Source organism: Coffea eugenioides, unplaced genomic scaffold, assembly GCF_003713205.1.
Source record: "Coffea eugenioides isolate CCC68of unplaced genomic scaffold, Ceug_1.0 ScVebR1_3593;HRSCAF=4947, whole genome shotgun sequence".
NCBI lineage: Eukaryota > Viridiplantae > Streptophyta > Magnoliopsida > Gentianales > Rubiaceae > Coffea > Coffea eugenioides.
The window spans coordinates 16,041-36,354 of NW_020864185.1; the positions used below are offsets into that span (position 1 = coordinate 16,041).

Here is a 20,314-nt window from a genome sequence, read left to right on the forward strand (position 1 = left end):
AAAGGCAAGCCTTACCTATAAAGACACCTAGTGGCCGAACCACTACATCCTCTTCCACACCTTGGAGAAGAGATCAATTGCCAACATCCAATGCTTGGCCGAGGCAAGGCAATAAAGAAAGGGAAAACAGGCGAATGGAGCAACCGTTCCATCCGAGTGCAACTCCTTCTAAACCAACCCCGCGGCCGGCCCTTCCAAGGGTCAATACGTCTACCAACCAGCCAAAGGCATGTTTCAAATGCAAGGGAATTGGCCACCTCATGGCTCAATGCCCTAACCGAAGCATCATGTACATGAATGAAGAGGGAATGTGGCAAAGCGAAGGAGAGGAGGAATATGCGGACATGCCACCACTTGAAGAAGAGGGGAAGGATGCTGACCTGGTTGAAATAGAAGAGGATCCCGTGGCTCGAACTATGGTGACTATGAGAGTGCTAAATGCACAATCTCAAGAAGATGATCTCCAACGGACCAACATTTTTCATACGAGATGCAAAATTGGAGATGAGGTATGTCTCATGATCATTGATAGTGGCTCTTGTACTAATTGCGTAGCTGCTGACTTTGTCGAGCAAAAGCACCTTCCATGGACTTACCACCCTAAACCCTATAAACTATCTTGGTTAAATGATGGGGGGGAAGTCAAGGTGACCAAACAAGCTTTAATCGCTTTTTCTATTGGTCGATACAAGGACCAAGTTTTATGTGATGTAATTCCTATGCAAGCTAGTCATGTCTTGTTAGGGCGTCCGTGGGAGTATGATCGGCAGGCTGATCATATTGGACTCACTAATAAGTATAAGTTCATTATGGACAACCTCAAGATCACTCTTTCACCCTTGACACCTACACAAGTGTATGAGGAACAATTGCATCTAAGAAAAGAGCGAGAGAAAAGGCAACTGAGAGAGGCAAAGAAAAAGCCGAATGTGCCTGAGGATGAGGAAAAAAAGAAAGTAGAGGCCGAGTTGAGTGAAAAAGAAAATTCGAGTGGGAAAAGACTTAGTGAGGCCGAGAGCTTGAAAGTGAACAAAAAGAGCTTTTATGCAAGTGTGCGTGAGGTAGGTAGGGCTTTGAATGCACAAAGTCTTCTCATAGTACTTCTGTACAGGGAAGCTGATTATTCTTCTTTTTACACACTAGGCATAACCGATTCTCTTCCTAGTGCAATCTACTCTCTTTTGCAGGAATTCAAGGATGTGTTTCCAGAGGAACTACCAAAAGGATTACCTCCAATTCGAGGTATCGAACATCAAATCGACTTTGTTCCTGGAGCAATTCTCCCAAATTGACCAGCCTATAGAGCAAATCCGGAGGAAACAAAGGAAATCCAAAGGCAAGTCGATTCCCTCCTTGAAAAGGACCAGGTACGTGAATCTCTTAGTCCTTGTGCAGTTCCAGTCATTTTAGTGCCTAAGAAAGAAGGGACTTGGAGAATGTGTACAGATTGTCGTGCAATTAATAAAATTACTGTTAAGTATCATCATCCTATTCCTAGGTTAGATGATATGTTAGAAGAATTGCATGGGGCAATCATTTTCACTAAAATTGACTTAAGATCTGGTTATCATCAAATAAGGATAAAGGAAGGAGACGAATGGAAAACTGCTTTCAAAACAAAGTATGGTCTTTATGAGTGGCTTGTGATGCCTTTCGGCTTAACAAACGCTCCAAGTACTTTCATGAGGTTAATGAACCATGTTTTAAGGCATTTTCTTGGGAAGTTGGTTGTTGTTTATTTTGATGATATATTGATCTTTAGCAAGTCTTTAGATGAACATGTTAAGCATTTGCGACTTGTTTTAAGTGCTTTGCGTGAAAATAGGTTGTTTGCTAACATGGAAAAATGTGTCTTCTGCACTCCTGAAGTTAATTTCCTTGGATATATTGTTGGTGCAAATGGCATACGTGTTGATCCCGCCAAGGTAAAAGCCATCTTAGAGTGGCCGACTCCAACCAATGTGTCTCAAGTAAGGTCTTTTCATGGTCTTGCAAGTTTCTATAGGAGATTTGTTAAAGACTTTAGTACTATTGCAGCCCCTTTGAATGAGACAATTAAAAAGAATGTGGGGTTTCAATGGGGAAAAGAGCAAGAAGAGTCATTTAATAGGCTTAAGGATTTGTTAACTTCAGCACCTATTCTTGCTTTGCCTAATTTTGATGTGACGTTTGAAGTTGAATGTGATGCTAGTGGGATCGGCATAGGGGCTGTCTTACATCAAAATCATAGACCCTTGGCATATTTCAGTGAAAAGTTGAGTGGGGGAGTTCTTAATTACCCTACTTATGATAAAGAATTGTATGCTGTTGTGCGTGCTCTTGAAGTGTGGCAGCATTACCTTATGCCTAAGGAATTTGTGATACATACTGATCATGAATCAATTAAATTCCTTAAGGGTCAGGGAAAGTTGCATAGAAGACATGCGAAGTGGATTGCATTTATTGATTCCTTTCCGTACATCATTAAGTATAAGAAGGGGAAAGATAATGTCGTTGCGGATGCATTGTCTAGGAGGTATACTTTGATCACTAACATGAGCACTAAGCTACTTGGTTTTGAGCACATTAAAAACATGTATGCACATGATGACGATTTTTCTAATGTGTTTCAAGCTTGTGAACATGCTGCATTTCAAAAGTACTATAGGCATGAAGGTTTCTTGTTCAAAGAAAATCGCCTATATATTCCCAATTGTTCGCTTAGGGAATTACTTGTTAGAGAAGCTCATGGTGGAGGGTTGATGGGACATTTCGGTATTGATAAAACTCTTGACATTTTGCATGAACATTTTTATTGGCCTAAAATGAGGCGTGACATTGCTAACATTTGTGATAAGTGTTTAAAGTGTAAGCAGGCAAAGTCAAGGAGTAACCCTCATGGATTGTATACTCCTCTACCCGTACCTCATGCTCCTTGGACAGACTTATCCATGGATTTTGTGCTTGGTTTACCAAGATCTTCTAGAGGTATGGATAGTGTCTTTGTTGTCGTGGATAGATTTTCTAAAATGGCTCATTTTATCCCTTGTAGGAAAACAAATGATGCGCGCCATGTTGCTGATTTATTCTTCAAGGATGTGGTTAGATTGCATGGAGTACCGCGTACTATTGTAAGTGATAGGGATGTGAAATTCTTAAGCTATTTCTGGAAATCACTTTGGGGAAAGTTGGGAACTAAGTTGCTGTTTTCTACTTCTAGTCATCCCCAAACGGATGGTCAGACTGAGGTAACCAATCGAACCCTTGGTGCTTTACTTCGAGCCATTGTTCAAAAGAACTTGAAGAAGTGGGAAGAATGTTTGCCTATCGCTGAGTTTGCATATAACCGAACCACTCATTCTACTACTAATCATTCTCCTTTTGAAATTGTTTATGGGTTTCAGCCGCTAACCCCTCTAGATTTATCACCTATTCCTATTGATGAGTGTTTAAGCGCGATGGTGTCAAAAAGGCAGAGGCTGTTCGGACCTTGCATGAGAGAGTTCGAGCTCAAATTGAGAAGAAAAATGCGCAATATGCACAACATGCGAATAAGGGTAGAAAACATGTTGTTTTCGAACCCGGTGATTGGGTCTGGGTGCACATGCGGAAGGAAAGGTTTCCTGCATCTCGAAGGACCAAGTTACATCCAAGAGGAGATGGACCTTTTCGTGTACTAGAGAGGATCAACGACAATGCCTACAAATTGGAACTTCCAAGTGAGTATGGCATAAGCGCATCTTTTAATGTGTCTGACCTATCCCCTTTTGACTTTGATACAGACTTTGAAGATTCGGGGACGAATCCTTTCGACGAGGGAGGGAATGATAAGGATACGGGCGCACAACAACTCCAACCTTGGGTCAAGGACCCTTTGATCAACATTGGTGGTCCGATGACAAGATCAAGAACCAAGAAGGTGAAGGAAGCTTTACGAGCCTTGATCATTCACCATACAAGCAAGGAGCAAGCTAGGTTTGAAGATTTGATGGACCATGAAGTTACCTTGTTCACTTGTACGTTTAAAGCAAAGGAATGATCTCATACTTGTTAGCTTAGTTGGTAGTTGTTTTAAGACTGTCTAGTTTAGTAGTTGTTAGGCATTTAGTATTTTATTACTTATTGGGCCTTATCGGAAAGCCTTAAAGAGCTGGCTCTTTAAGCTCTTTGTGCGGACCGAATTTCTTCCAGGTTTATGTGGGCCGGATTTTTGCCCTAGTTTTAGCCTATAAAAGGCACCTCTTGTAAGAGTAAAGGAGAGATTATTACAACCAGAAATCGTGAGAAATTTTCCTTCAAGTTCTTAACCGAACTTACTCTTGAATTCTTGAGTTCATAGCTTAGGATTCAAATCAGACTTTATCGATTAGCTTGTTCCCTAATCGTGGTGTCGCTTCATCCATCCTTATTTGCTTAAGGTTGCTGATTACCTTTGTGTGTCAGAGGTCTTGAGTTCACGAGAACAATCGAGTTCAATTTCTGTTGGGAGAAAAGATCCAACTCTGATAATTACAAGGTTGGGAGGTTCTAGGAGGGTCTTCCCCTAGGGTTGCCCATATCACATAATAAAGCAACTAAACACATAAATCACATATAGCACATAGCACATAAGCATGATATCTAGATGCAAGACCCTAAGAAAGCGAATAACACGTAAACACACAAGCATACAAAACACACAAAGCAAATAGAGTAAAGAGAGACCAAATTATTACATTTGGGGGCCCTAACTACAATCTAAAGGGGTGAGGAATAAAATAGATAAAAATAAATAATAATAAAAATAAATACCTAACTATTACACATCGTATCTAAATACATGTCTTGAACCCCCTAACTATTACAATTTGGCATTTAAATGCCTTTTCGAATAATCAAAAATTAAATTAAAATAAATACACGAAACTAAACCAAATAAAGTGATTAAATAAATAAATAAAATAAAATAAAAACATGCAAGTACACACATAAAGTCACATAGGAACACATAGGATCAAGTAAATCAAAATAAAGGAGTAGAGTGTACATCTCTTGAATTAGTGACCCAATGAAATGAAAATTTTCTTATTTACCCTCCAAAACAAAGAAAAAAGGTCAAGTCATCACTTTTAATTAACAAATAATCACAAGAAATGGAAATAAACACGAGATTGAACCAATTAAATTTTTTAAATAAAAGTAAACAACCCACATGCAACAAATTAAACAAGCAAAAACCCAATTGAAAGAATTAAAGAAATTTGAGAGGTCGAATCATTATTATTACAAAAATTAAAAGTTTAAATCAAAATAAAATAAAATTACGGGCTTACGATGAAGCATACCAAAATAAAATGCTAAACCCCAAACACAAAATATTACCTAAATCTAAACTAACGAGCAAAGAAAAATCAACTAACAAAATTCAATTCCAATTATCCTAAATTCCAGAATTAATCCACCTAATGAGCCACTGAACATGAACAAGAGGAATGAAGTCAGTCAAAAAAGAGCAAAAGGGGTTCACTTGGAAAAGTTTTTGGGCCATAATATAATTAGATTAAAATTAAAGGGTTAAAGTGCAATTTGTTTTTGATTTGCATGCAAGCTACGAAAGAGACATTCTGCAACTGGAGCCATTCTTCTGCAATTTCACACCCGTAAGCTTCTGCAACTTTCGACTATTCGCGGCTTGCAATTTCGATAAGAAATACCATCCCAACCCTCTAACATAATTGCCAAGAATATCAACTAAGCCTCCTAGTTTTTGTAAACAGAATTTCTGGGACAAGGACACGCAAGACAGGAGAGAACAAAGCCACGGGAGAAAGAAAGAAGAAACAGCAACCATGCACAACTAGACGAGATTCAGTTCTAATTAAATCAATTGTGACTTTAATCATCCTAGGAAGAACGTAGACAGCATGGTCTAGATACGAAACTCACAACTGAGCAAGAATCCAGAATCTCTGGTTAGCAGATTGGATTTCATATAGGAATGAAAATGGACAAGAAAAAGGGTTGAAGATTACCTGTTTCACCGCCTTTGGACTTGACTCCTCAGCCTGGATTTGATGAAGAGACCAACTGCAGACTTTGATGAAGAAACCTAAGCTTGGGTTTTCAGCCTCGAATCTTCGTTCTCCTCTTTCCCTTGTTCTTTCTTGGATCTCTCAGTTTTCCTCACTTTCGTTCTCTCTGTTTTGGTTTTTCTTAGCCCCCTCCCAAAACCCTTGTTTCTCTCAACCCGTAGCTCTTTTCTTTCCTTTCCTTTGCTTATTTCTGCCTTCTTTTGCAGCCGCTAAGAACCACCCCTTTTTGTTTTACCTTTCTCCAGCCTTTTTCCTCTGGTTTCTTACCCGCAGCCACCCTCTCTCAATCTCTCTGTTGTTGCCCGTCTTTTCTTCCTTCTTGCTCTTTCTCTCCCAGCCCCGAAGCTCCCTTTCTTTTGTTTTGTTTCTATTGTTTCTTCCCAATCTAGCTCCCACGAAGCCCTTCCCCTTTCTCAGTTCTTGCTCCTCCCTCTTTCTCTACCCGAAAAATCCCTTGCCTTTTTTCCTTTTCTCCTCAGCCGAGAGCTTCTTTTCTTCCCTCTACCCTTTCTTTTTCCTTCTGGTTTTCTCTCTTTCCTTGGCTTCCCTTCCTCAGAAACCCTCCTTACTTTCTCGCTTTTTCCGGTTTTTTTTCCCTTTCTTCCCAGATCTCTTCCCTTTCAGCCGAAACCTCTCTTCCAATTTTTCCTCTTACTTTTTTTTGTTCAGTCTTGTTCCTTGCTCTCGGTTTCCTCCCTCGCTCAGCCTCTCTCTCTCTCTCCCTTTCAATCTCCCGGTCTTTACCCTTTTTCCTTTCTTCTCCGTTCTCCTTTTTTCTCCGTTCTCCTTTTTTCTTGCTCTCAACCCCTTCAACCCATAGCTACTCCTCTCAACCCTAGCCGCCAAGCTCTCTCCTTTTCTTTTCTTTCTTAACCCTATGCCCGAAACCCTTTTCTTCTCCTTTTTCTTTCTAGCCGCCACCCCTTTACTCTTCTTCTTGTCCCCTCTTTTGTTTAGCCATTTTTGTTCTAATTATATGGAACACAAACTCTCAAACCCTCACCTCAAAGGTGAGGATGAGAGTTGAGATTTATTGGGCATTTTAGAGCTACTCGATGGCTGTTGTTCCAGAAGGCTCTTGATGCAGATCAAAGGGGATGAGGTGGCCAAAGTTTGGGAATGAAAAACTAGAAAAATGAGTGGAAAAATGGGACGAAATGGAGCTACAATAAAAATCCTGTACTTAGCATGGCTGGTTCTCGTACCAGCTGAAGAAGAAAACGCGCACACAGTTTTTATTTTTATTTTTCTTTTAAAACTGATTTCATTTCATTTCTGTTTTTCTTTTTAATTCTTTTCTTCTTAATTTTCTTTTTCTGATTTTCTAAAATGATTTTCCTCAAGAAATATAAAATGAAACAAAATAAATTAAAATAAACAAAAATATGAATAAAATGAATAAAATAAAAATAGTGAAATTTTGGTGTCTACAGCTTGCCCCTCTTTATTTGAGTTTCGAAGTGACTCGAGACAAAGACGTAGACACCAAATACTTACATGTATTATTCCAATGGTGAACTAAATCAAACAACCCAAAGTGATTAGTCCAACACACTTATTGTCATGCAAAACAAAGTGATTAGTTCAAAATGCTCCAAAATAAAATATCGTAAGCGGGATAAAACCCAAACCTAGCGGAAGTAGGAAAACACGTTAGTGGGATGGATCCGATGCTAACAGTGATAAAAAAATACGTTAGTGAGATAAATTCGATGCTAACGGTGATAGAAAAACACAACATACGTCAGTGAGATAAACTTGATGCTAACGGTGAAAGAAAAAAAACACGTTAGTGAGATAAACTCGATGCTAACAGTGGAAGAAAAATACACGTTAGTGAGATAAACTCGATGCTAACGGTGGAAGAAAAACACACGTTAGTGAGATAAACTCGATGCTAAAGGTGATAGAAAAACACATTAGTGAGATAAACTCGATGCTATACGGTGAAAGAAAAAAAATACTTTAGTGAGATAAACTCGATACTAACGGTGATAGAAAAACACGTTAGTGAGATAAACTCGATGCTAACGGTGAATAAAAAAATACGTTAGTGAGATAAACTCGATACTAACGGTGAAAGAAAAACAGACATTAGTGAGATAAACTCGATTTTAACGGTGAAAAAAAACATACGTTAGTGAGATAAAGATCGATGCTAATGGTGTGAGAATGCTAACGGTGATAGAAAAAACATTAGTGAGATAAATCGATACTAACGTGAAAGTAGTGAGATAAATTCGATGCTAACGGTGATAGAAAAACACGTTAGTGAGATAAAATCAATGCTAACGGTGGAAGAAAAACACACATTAGTGAGATAAATTCGATGCTAACGGTGGAAGAAAAACACACGTTAGTGAGATAAACTCGATGCTAATGGTGATAGAAAAACACGTTAGTGAGATAAATTCGATACTAACGGTGAAAGAAAAACACACGTTAGTGAGATAAATTCGATGCTAACGGTGGTAGAAAAAAACACGTTAGTGAGATAAATTCGATGCTAACGGAGATAGAAAAAAACACGTTAGTGAGATAAATTTGATGCTAACAGTGAAAGAAAAACACACGTTAGTGAGATAAATTCGATGCTAACAGTGATAGAAAAACACGTTATTGCATGAAAAAGTTCTTGAATACTTACCTGAAAATTCTTTTCAAAAATTGCTCCAATTTGAATCAATTTTTGTACAACCATTCATTTGCTTTGCATTGTGGCATTGTTGCTCCTCCTTATGACCTTGATTCGCACTTACTCTTCTATTTGAACCCTGAATGTTTAATTGTTGTGTGGCATTCCATGACTTTATTACAAAAATAATTTTTTCCAGTTTTGCTATGTGAAATAATCAAAATAATGTCACCACCGTTCGATCCGTCTGGCTTTTGAGAAACATGTAAACATGAGTATTTTGATATTTGTTTCTCGATGCTGCAAAACCCGACCTTGCACCGCAAATTGCATCTTGGTTGTCTTAGCTTCCAATGCTAACTTAATATGAAAACTTATACATATGCACCTTTCGATAAATAGAGAAAATTGTCATTTGATAAAATCCAATGAGACAAATGAAACTATGCAACACCCAAAGAAATTTTATACAAAAATGTCAAAAACCAAAGTAATGCAAAAAATAACCATCGACTTGCATTGAAAAAAAAGATAACTTTAGAGAAATGAATCACAAATCCATCAATCCATGTTGATGACCAAAATATTTTGGCCTCTAACAAAGTGCCCCTTTTGACCCTTTGGATATCGTCCGTCCGAAATTCAATGCCAGCAGAAAAATCACAATGTGAAAAGGAATCCCAATGAACTGAGTCACCTTTACTTTCTTTGTGCAACCCTACCTTTGCGTCATTTCAGGTTTTCACCAAGATTACCCTCCATCCTTTTGTTTGTTCCTTTTTCTTTCTCTTTTTTCCCTATTTTTCTTCTTGATTTTCTTTTTTTCTTTCTCCTTTTCTCTTTTAAAGGCGTCCTTGCGGGTTTTCACATGATGAGCAGTGTCAACCTCACACCTAATCAATTCAGAAATACCTCTAAAAAATTTCCTGGTATCAGTAGATGAACATCATTTTGCCAATTAATTAAAAAATTTTTTGACAGAGATATTACAAAGAACAGAAGTCACGACTTTTGATTTTTGTAATGGGGTCAGGTGGAGTGCTTAGAAAAGTTAAGACTTGAAAGCGGATTTCAAAAGTGGTTTAAATGATCTGAGATTGCATTGTTGCATCAACCCTATTTTAGGGTTAAACCAAAACTTGTCCCAACTTATTCTCAACTGAGGTTCTTTTTTTTAATTTTTCTTTTTTTCTTCTCTCATTCCATTCACCTTTTGAAATTTTTTCAAAATTTGCCCCAATTTATTTTTTAACTGAGGCTTTTTTCCTTTAATTTTCTTTCCTTTTGTTCCTTTATCACTTTTCACCTCTTGAGGTTTTTCTTTCCTCCTTTTTCAATTCAAACTTGCCCCAGTGTGGGGTTGCGATTCTCAGGGGTTGCCAAATGAAATAATTTATTCTGAAAGTTCAAATGGGATAACTAGGGATAGAATGTTTAATTTGAAAGAAAGAAGGCCTGACTTTCATTCCATTCCTTACATTAACTTTGAAAGGAAACTTTCATTAATGTGAAATTTCCTGCATGTATCTGAATTAATTGACAGAGGAAGACCCCTGTTCATCCATATCTGTGAAACATAAGTGATCCGAACGGACAATACTCTTCCTTTTTCTTTTCTTTTTTTTTTTTGACAACAAATCCTTTCCAATTTTGCACCGACAACAGTTGCCTCAACATTTTGTCTCTTTTTCCGAGTAGTCACACTATCTCTTTTTCGAGTAGTCACGATTTTACCCTTTTATTGTAAGCACAGGTTGCTACTTTGACTACATTTGGTTGCTTCTCATCAAATAAAGATTATTGTTCTTGACACTGCTTTCCATCTGCCTCCTTTTTCTACTTTTTATTTAAGTGACCACTAATTTTATTTACTACATCTTGATCCCCATTCGGTCTGAGTTCCTCCTTCGAATCTCTTTGAAGTATGTTCGGATACCTCCTCGCTATTCTTACATTCATGCAGTATCGAGATTACAGCCATCAAATTCCGGAATGGTAATATCCAAAGGGTCATGGGGTTTTATTTTGGGCCATTTGAAAAGAATGTGTAAGTCACAGTACCTATAAAACTGTACATTTTATTGCATTTCAAAAAAAAAACCAAACTTAATATCATGTTACTTGCTAAACGAAACGTGTTTTCAAAAGCCACTTGATTGAAAACTATTTACAAAAAGCATAGTTAAACAAAAGACACACGTATGAATGATTTTTCATTGGCTTTAACCAAAACAATTCCCCAAATTTATCGAAACTTCCCTTTAAGAGGGAGGAACTCACTAATTCAGCCCCTTCCAAGATTTTCAAATTTCTTCATTGGGGGTAAATCCCGTGATGGTGTAATGAGGTACTCGAGAGTCAGTTGGCATATTCGATGGGTAATTTTGAGGCATTTGAATGCCGGCTGAGTTAACTTGGATGTTATAGGGGTAAGTATATGGAAAACTGGAAGTGGAGTAGGTGAAAGTTTCTTCGGGTAAAGGATGGTGCAAAGGTAACTTGGGTATGGGATAGAGGAGGTGGTTGGTGTTCTATTTCAAGTTGGCCAATAGGCAAGAGATCATGCTGGACACCGCCACTACTAGCAACCAATTGGTCAATCATGCGCCTTTAGGCCGTCATCTCCACGCTCAATTCATTGAATTTGTGTAACATCTCGTTCAATTGAGCTCCCAAATTTGCAGCATTTGTTGGAGGTGCCGTGGTGGATCTATCAGATGGTTCCGGATGTGCGCTCATATTTACACGATTTCTCGAAACTCGACTGCGAGATCGTGTGACGATAGGACTTCTTGTAGTTATATTTGAAAAACACCTGACATTTTAGAAAACCCTATTTAGCATCATTTGTTAATCGGCTATTGGCAAAGTAAGAAAAGAAAGAAAAAGAAAAAGACACTAATTAGTATATATTGAGGTAATTCAAATGCATGCCCTATTGGGGGACCCTTTTTACGCCAATGGTTGGTTTAGTATGAAAATGCAATCCTTCAGGGTAGGCACTATACAATACCTGATGGATCCGATCAACTTATTGCCATTCGATTGGAGGGTAATTTGAAAATTTTGGCCAATTGAATGATAGGAGATTTCTAGCCTGATAGAACAAGAGTAAAGTCCGAATGGATTGATTGCTTTGATTGATACAAGAATTTGTAAAAACACAACGATTTGGCCTTGAAGAACTTTCGATCGGAGAGATTGAAATTTGTTGACAAATTTTCTCAGTGAAGCATGGATCGAAACCCCAACCGATCAAATGGTTGGATGCAATGGATGGTTTTCTCAAAATCGACTAGGTTTCCCAATTTGAAATTTGACATTGAAACCCTAATTGGTCAATTGGGTTGAATGAAATTGATAATTTGCTAAAAATAGACTAGCTCATCTAATCGATAAAAACCCTAATTTGTTGCCAACGCATTAGTCTATAAGCCTTCTACAATCAAGATTTTGGCTTTGATTCATTTATTGTCTCAATAATGAGGAGTCATTCATGAATTTATTCAATTTAAGGTCCTTTATGCAAAGAATTTTACCAATTTGATAAAATAGGCCAATAAAATGAGTATTAGATGCTCATATTCTAATGTACAAAAGATCGCTCTATGAAAACGATCGGATCCTACCTTACCTCGTGCACTACTCCTCTGGATGTTACAAAAATGTAAACATGCAAATCTCCTTGGATTAAGTATCCGAGACAAAAGGGTAGCTTATTCCTAACATAGGATTCCGTATGTGGCATTCCCTCTAAAGTTTATGCATGATGCCAACTTATCAAAGCCATTAAATATGCAATTTAAAATGAAAACATGATCTAAGGGACCATTCATATGTCAGGGTGGGTCTAAAATGACATGCAATTATTAACCTACGAATGCAATACATCGAAATCTAAACATGTCATAGCCTATCTAAGAGGGTAGGTTCTAAAAGAGTATCACGTCAGAACTCTTATTTTCTAGGGTAAAAAACAAAAAACATTCCCTGTGGTAAACCTAATACACAGAAAAATCTCCTATGGTTTCAAAATATACAATACAATATTTCATGCTTTGAACTAAATTGTAAAGGTGACGGAATCCGCTAAACTTAACGGAAATGACTTATTGGAATCTAAAAAAAAAATTTTATACCTAATTTTTATCAAATATACCTATTCTATCCCTTAACTCTCAATTCTCTCTATTTAGAGAATAAAACAAATGATTTTTTTGAGTTGTCTTTTGCTTAATTATATCAGGGCATTTTGGTCATTTCGTCTAGTTCCGTTAAGTTTAACGGATTTCGTCACCTTTACAATTTAGTTCAAAACATGAGGAGTCGTGTTGTATATTTTAAAATTATGGGGGGCTTTTCTGTGTATTAGTTTTGCCACAGGGATTTTTTTTTATTTTTTACCCTTTCTAATATTTGTGAATGCAACAGACGAGAAAACAAGGAAATGTTAGTTCAACACATAACACATAATACATTAAGCAATTAGATGATACAGAAGGCAAAAAGAAAGAGAAACAAGGAAAGAGGGGTGGAATCCCTCCCTTCATGCATAGTGTTCCTAATTAGGTACGGTCAATTCTATCCTAGGCGATTTCTAATATGAATGCATGAGGTTGGGTTCACTAATGCATCTAGACTCGATAAAACTTCAGGTCCCCAAATCTTCAGACCAAAGGTGAAGGATCATCAATTCTAAGGCCTAAGAGTCGGTGGTTCGAGTGATCTCTCGAACATTGCTATGCGCACGTCGTGCCACGGCCACATGTCCAAGTGGATCGATCCTAATCCTAACGGGTGGAGTGGTGTGACAACCACTAAAAGTAAAAAGAAATGAGGGGTTATAAAAGTAAAACGTATGCACGTATGAAGTGCCCCTTTTGAAGAGAGGGATTAAATACCATAAATGTAGGTGAAAGCTCTAGGGTGGCTACCCCTTTCCCCTAAGATGAAAGCGCGATTACACATAAGTAAATGAAAGAGATAAACACATTATTCACATACACGGATATCGAGACAATTGCGCTTGTGAAATGCAAGAAAATCCTAAAAAGGAAAAATGCAACCTAAAACTTCCAAATGTGATATATAAGAAGGTTAGCAAAAGAAAAAGATTGACTAAATCAAATGCTCAGACTCTCTAACTTCCTAGTGGAGTCGCCAAGCTGTCGCGCCCCATTTTTAATGAAAAGAATAATGAAGTTTACAAAAATAAAATTTTGATTTATTTTGAGTGAAAAAATGAGTTTTTGATCTTTTAGAAAATAAATAAAGAAAATGGGCCTAAAATGGGACTTAAAAATGCGACGATTTTGGCCCAAAATATAGTTTAAAAAGGGTTTTTAATAACAAATCGGAGTCGCCCCTTGGTATTGAGTTAAGATGTACCAAGTTACCTAAAATGAATTTAAAATAAAAAATAGAGAAAAACCCTTTTTAAATGACTCCAAATCTTCGAAAATCAGAGAAAAGTGTTTAGGAGTCACATTTGAAAAAAGGGAAGGCAAAGATAAAATTCAAGGCACCCTTTCAACCTAGCCAGAGTTAGTTGCGTGATTTAGTCAAAAATTTTCTTATTTTAATCTTAGAATTTATCACATTTGGATGTACTATATGAATGCAAACCCTAGACCTAATGTATCGGGGTTAACATGTCTCTTCGAATTTTAATTGGTGCAAATCGCATTAATTGTGATGTCCAAAGTGATTATTTGAAGAGGTCACGAAATTGCAAAGAATGAGACTCGACGAAAAGAAAAGAAAATAATAATTATACAAATATACATGACCTAAAGGAATGCATCATAACGGGTGTGGGGAACTAAAATTCGAGACTCTATTTTCCCTTTAATAGAGAGAATACGAGCATGCTAAAACTAGAGAGCCATACTCGTCCATATCCCATATTTGAAGGGGTTATTTCCTATGTTGTCAAGCAAATGAACTAATCTAGTTCTAACTTTCCTTAAATGAAATGTAAATCTAATGTCATGATTCACACATAGGGATAAGAGATATACATAGGGGAAACATCATGCAAAAATAATAAGGATCCTAAAATGGAGAAAATATGTATGAAATGTAGTGTTTCGTCATACAAATATGATCTAGCGCGTGGATGGTTCCTAAGAGTTTAGCGTTGGACTAACCCATGGCTATAAGTTCTCACTAGTGTTAGACTAATGAGAAATTAGAAAGGAGGGCCACAACTAACGTTGGACTAGTGTGGAGTCAGAAAAAGGGTGTCACAACTAGCGTTAGACTAGTGTGGTGACGTCATGCATTTATTACAATGAAATAAATTATGTAAAACATAATAAAGTAAATAAACACATAAATCACATATAGCACATAGCACATAAACATGATATTTAGATGCAAGACCCTAAGAAAGTGAGTAACACGTAAACACACGAGCATGCAAAACACACAAAGCAAATAGAGTAAAGAGAGACCAAACTATTACAATTGGGGGCCCTAACTACAATCTAAAGGGATGAGAAATAAAATAGATAAAAAAATAAATACCTAACTATTACATATCCTATCTAAATACATGTTTTGAACCCCCTAACTATTACAATTTGGCATTTAAATGCCTTTTCGAATAATCAAAAATTAAATTAAAATAAATACACAAAACTAAAACAAATAAAGTGACTAAATAAATAAATAAATAAAATAAAATAAAAACATGCAATTACACACATAAAGTCACATAGGAGCACATAGGATCAAGTAAATCAAAATAAAGGAGTAGAGTGTGCCTCTCTTGAATTGGTGACCTAATGAAATGAAATTTTTCTTATTTACTCTCCAAAACAAAGAAAAAGTCAAGGCATCACTTTTAATTAACAAATGATCACAAGAAATGGAAATAAACACGTGATTGAACCAATTAAAGTTTTTAAATAAACATAAACAACTCACATGCAACAAATTAAACAAGCAAAAACCCAATTGAAAGAATTAAAGAAATTTGAGGGGTCGAATCATTATTATTACAAAAATTAAAGGTTTAAATAAAAAAAATAAAATTAAGGGCTTACGATGAAGCATACCAAAATCAAATGCTAAACCCCAAACACAAAATATTACCTAAATCTAAACTAACGAGCAAAGAAAAATCAACTAACAAAATTCAACACCAATTATCCTAAATTCTAGAATTAAGCCACCTAATGAGCCACTAAACATGAACAAGAGGAATGAAGTCAATCAAAAAAGAGCAAAAGGGGTTCAATTGGAAAAGTTTTTGGGTCATAATATAATTAGATTAAAATTAAAGGGTTAAAGTGCAATTTTTTTGATTTGCATGCAAGCTACGAAAGAGACATTCTGCAACTGGAGCCATTCTTCTGCAATTTCTCACCCATAAGCTTCTGCAACTTTCGACTATTCGCGGCTTGCGATTTCGACAAGAAATACCATCCCAACCCTGTAACATAATTGCCAAAAACATCAACTAAGCCTCCTAGTTTTTGTAAACAGAATTTCTGGGACAAGGACACGCAAGACAAGAGAGAACAAAACCACGGGAGAAAGGAAGAAGAAACAGCAACCATGCACAACTAGACGAGATTCAGTTATAATTAAATCAAGTGTGTGACGCCCCGAAAATTAGGAGATTGTTTGTAAATAAGATACTAAAGTGTATTTCTTTGGGTTTGATTTAAAACCTTATTTTGTTTTAAAAATATTAGAAACCCTAAAATTTTAATCAAAAACCCTAGTTTACTTGTGATTAACTGGTTTCCTTCAATATCTCATCTTTTAATAGAAACTCTAAATTCAATTTATGGAATTGGAAAATCCCTCATGTTATTTTAAAAATGTCCCTTTATTTGGAAATTATTATTTTTATTAAGGCTTGCTACCCCATTTATTCCACGATAAGTGTAAATAAACCTAGAAAGTAGGTTTTCACCTTTGGTTTTAAGATCGGAGTAAAATTAGGGTTTTCGCAATTTTTCACCGGATGAATTTTCGGTACAAAGTAAGGATTAAATTTGGAGATTAAAAGTGACTTTTAAGTGAGAAATAATATGTGAGTAGTAGCAATGATATAAGGTTAGTGAATGGGAAAAAAAAAAATAGTAGTACGTGAGTTTTTAAGAAAAACGGCGCCAACCGGCGGGTCCCGCGCACTACCGTTTGAACGCACCACTTGACCACCACTTTCTTACTGTATAAGCTCATTACTAATTGAGCAAAATATCTTCCCCCTCATGATGATAGCTTGACCGAATGTGTGGCTCAAATGCAAGGAAGAAAGAGAAAATTTTGTGGTTGAGATTAAACCAAGTGTTAGCCAAACTTGTGGCTAGAATTAATTCTTATCTTTCCATCTTCTTATAAGACAAACTTAGCTTCATTTCCTTCCATTTCTGCATCATTCCAGCCGACCAAGAGAGAGAGAGAAGTGAGAGCTTGAGCAACCACATTCCTTCTTGATTCACACCAACCAAGTGCTAAGCTAGAAATCTAAACCGATTGATTGCAAGTTTGGAAGCTTGGGAAGCTAAGGAACCAAGAAATTTCAAAGGAAGTGAACTATCACTCATCCAAGCCTTGTTTTTGAGGTATTCAATCTGATCATGGTCCTTGATCTTTTAAATCTTGTGTTAAGATGTTATTTAGCTTAAGTTTTGGCTTGATTTCAAGATGAGCAAGTGATTGTGATGATTATTGGATGAAATAATCAAATCAGGGTTTTGGGGATTTGCTGCCAAACTTGATGTGTGACTCACATATGTTGTAATTAAGGTTATATAAAGGGTTTTGGTAGTGATTAGAACAAGAAATTGAGGAAAGTTACATTAAAAACTGAAAATCCCAGAAATCTGGAAAATTGTTCTTCCATTCTGCCCGTTTTTGTAGCCCTATGTTAGAGGCCGAATTGGCCTTTGGTCAAAACATGAAAGTTGTTCAGAATGGTATTTTATAGGTGCCCACAAAATTTCAGCTCATTTAGAGCATCGTAGCTTGTGAAAAGACGAAAATATCCTCGCTGATCTAGGTCACTTTCCAGAATTCCGCGTGGACAGTTCAGTCCTTTTGATTGAGTTTATTCACTATGATCCGTTTAGATTTAGCCTTTCACCGAAACATGAAAGTTTTATTACCCTGTCTTAGCTTCGTAACGCCTCCAAGAACACCTTAATTGGATCTTGGTAGACTGAGATATGGTCATGTGAGTGAAATGCGGCTGATTAGCCGAATAGTTGAAACCAGGTTACATGAGTTGGGAATTTGATCAGGTTACATTGAAAATTTGACTGAGTGCTCTTCATGAAAGTTGTAGTGTTCTGAAGTAGCTTTAAAATTCCTCTAAGAACACCTGAATTGGATTTTTGTACACTGAGTTATGTTCATTACAGTGTTCTGCGTTTAAACAGCCGACGAATTAGTTTCTGGTTTAGTAATTCGAGAATTTGACCAAGTTACATTAGAAACTGGACTAAGTGACCTTCATGAATATTGTAGCTCTGTATCTTAGCTTCGAAACGGCATAGGTTTCATTTTAATCCGATAAGCGTAGCCTCGGATATGTTATTTCCGCATTTGTACGTCAAATCTGTTTTGAACTAAATTGAATTTCTGCACTTGTACTTAATACGATTCTTGTTATTATGCTATTGTGAGCCTATGGAACGGCTCTTGACATGAATTGCTGATATGTATAATGTTGGGTTGTGTTTGAGAAAAACAATGAAGCCTAAAAGGCTGAAAAATTAGGTAAACACAAAGGGCATGCTGCCCGAATTTTTACTCGAGGACTAGAAAACTATATTAGCGACTTGAGTGAAGGTTAAGTATTTATCACTTGAACTAGTAAAGACCTTTGCTACTATGTTTCTTGAGTGTTATATGTTAAGACTTGGTCGAGCTCGTACCTTGAGGAAAAGACTTAATGGCCAATGTAAACTTGTATTTCCATGTACTTTCAACTCAAGTGTTATTTCCAAGTATTTATGCTACAAAACCTTATGATTTGAAAAGCGAGCAAGTGTTTCGCGAGTGTCTTTCAAATGAATTTCAATTGGTCGATTTTTAATGAATGGAATGTTAACGTTTCGAATTCGACTCGTGTTTCAAAGTTCTCAAACTGGAATTTTTATCGCAGATCTGGACTCCAAGCCTGGAGTGTAATTGAACGTGAATAATTGAAGCACTATATCTTTTGGTGAGTGCTTTCAAATACCGAATTGCACTAGATACTTGAACTTGATACGTGACCAATATGAGTACATGTTATATACGTGAATTGTTAGGGCAAGAGTGTACTTTATCGCACTTGCCCTTACGTGATATACTTGTTTATTGTTGCAATTGACTTGATATACTTGTTTATGGTGCGCGCACTTCCTGGAATTCCAGAAACCCTGCGGCAAGTTACTTGAGTCGAGCCGGCAAGGGCTTGGTCGATTGGGTAACGAACCCTGGGTCTCTTGTTTTGTCGAGTGGAGTGATATCTCCTCGGCTAAACGGTATACTCGAGTATTACCACACGTGTTTATTGAGGATTTTGGGCCCAGTAGGGGGTGAACGGTGGACGGAGAGTCGTGTAAGTGGTGTTCTACTGGATTGGTTACCTACTTGAAAGTTGACGGAGTGTCAACTGTTACTTGATCAAGCTCTGGAGATGCAATGGAAATTTGGCTCCTGAGAGCCTTCCGTATCCTTATACTTGAAAGTGATTATTGCTTATTGGATTGCTGTTCCTTTTGAAAATCGAAAAGCACTTTATACGTGCTCATTTGGAAATTTGCTACTTGAAATATTATTGTCCACTCTTATGAGTTTTGATGCCGTTAACTTGCTACATGGATATTCATACTTTTAAAATGGGCAATTTGTTATTTGAAACCTCACTGGGCTTTTAGCTCATTCCACGCTATTTGTTTTCCTTACAGGAATACGAGTGAGGCGTGAGTCGTGAACAGACTAGCGTAGTCTAGTTGCTCTTGAAATTGTTTTGACTTTTGACTTGTACTCGCGCTATTCCTCGAATGGAACATGTTGTACTTGGATTGTATACATTTTGAACTAGTTTGGTGTATTGAGGCTTTGTACCTCGATTTCTATCAATGTAAATTATAAGCTTGAATTGTGAATGTTATTTATGGTTCATGGATGTGTGTACATGACTCGATTGAGATAGTGAGTGAGTCCTGGCGAGAGCTGGGCAGGCGGTCCGCCGAACCCTTTGGTACGCCTTAGGTGGAGGTGGGGTCGTCACAGATGGTATCAGAGCTCCTATTGAGCTCGTGCCGGGAGAAGGTTCTCGGACTGTGGGGATTGACTTGTTAAGTGTGGAACGATTGTCTATTGTTGGAGATTTTAGATATGTATGCTGGGTAGGAATCTCTAATACGGGTGATTTACTCTTGGGACCGGCCGGCTCGAGTTGTGAATTACCTTATTGTGGATTCTTGTCCCCGAATACCAAAGAGTGACACCTTTACGATAAGCTGAGATCTCACGTAATATTGAGATAAATTTGGATTGTGAAAGCAAAGGCACGGGGAATGTGAATAGTATGGACGTGAAATATATTGAAGATATTCATGGGATTTGGGATCCTTCTTATCCACGTGTTACGAGCCTTGATTAAGTGTAGTACCTG

The 20,314-nt window shown here is 37.1% G+C and overlaps 1 long non-coding RNA gene across 1 annotated transcript; it reads left to right on the plus strand.

Moving 5' to 3' along the window:
- Positions 1 to 17,240: 17,240 nt before the first annotated feature.
- On the plus strand, positions 17,241 to 19,697 carry LOC113758057. Its single transcript, XR_003466556.1, has 3 exons — positions 17,241 to 17,267; positions 18,812 to 18,871; positions 19,602 to 19,697. It is a non-coding gene; the product is annotated as an uncharacterized LOC113758057 (long non-coding RNA).
- Positions 19,698 to 20,314: the final 617 nt, after the last annotated feature.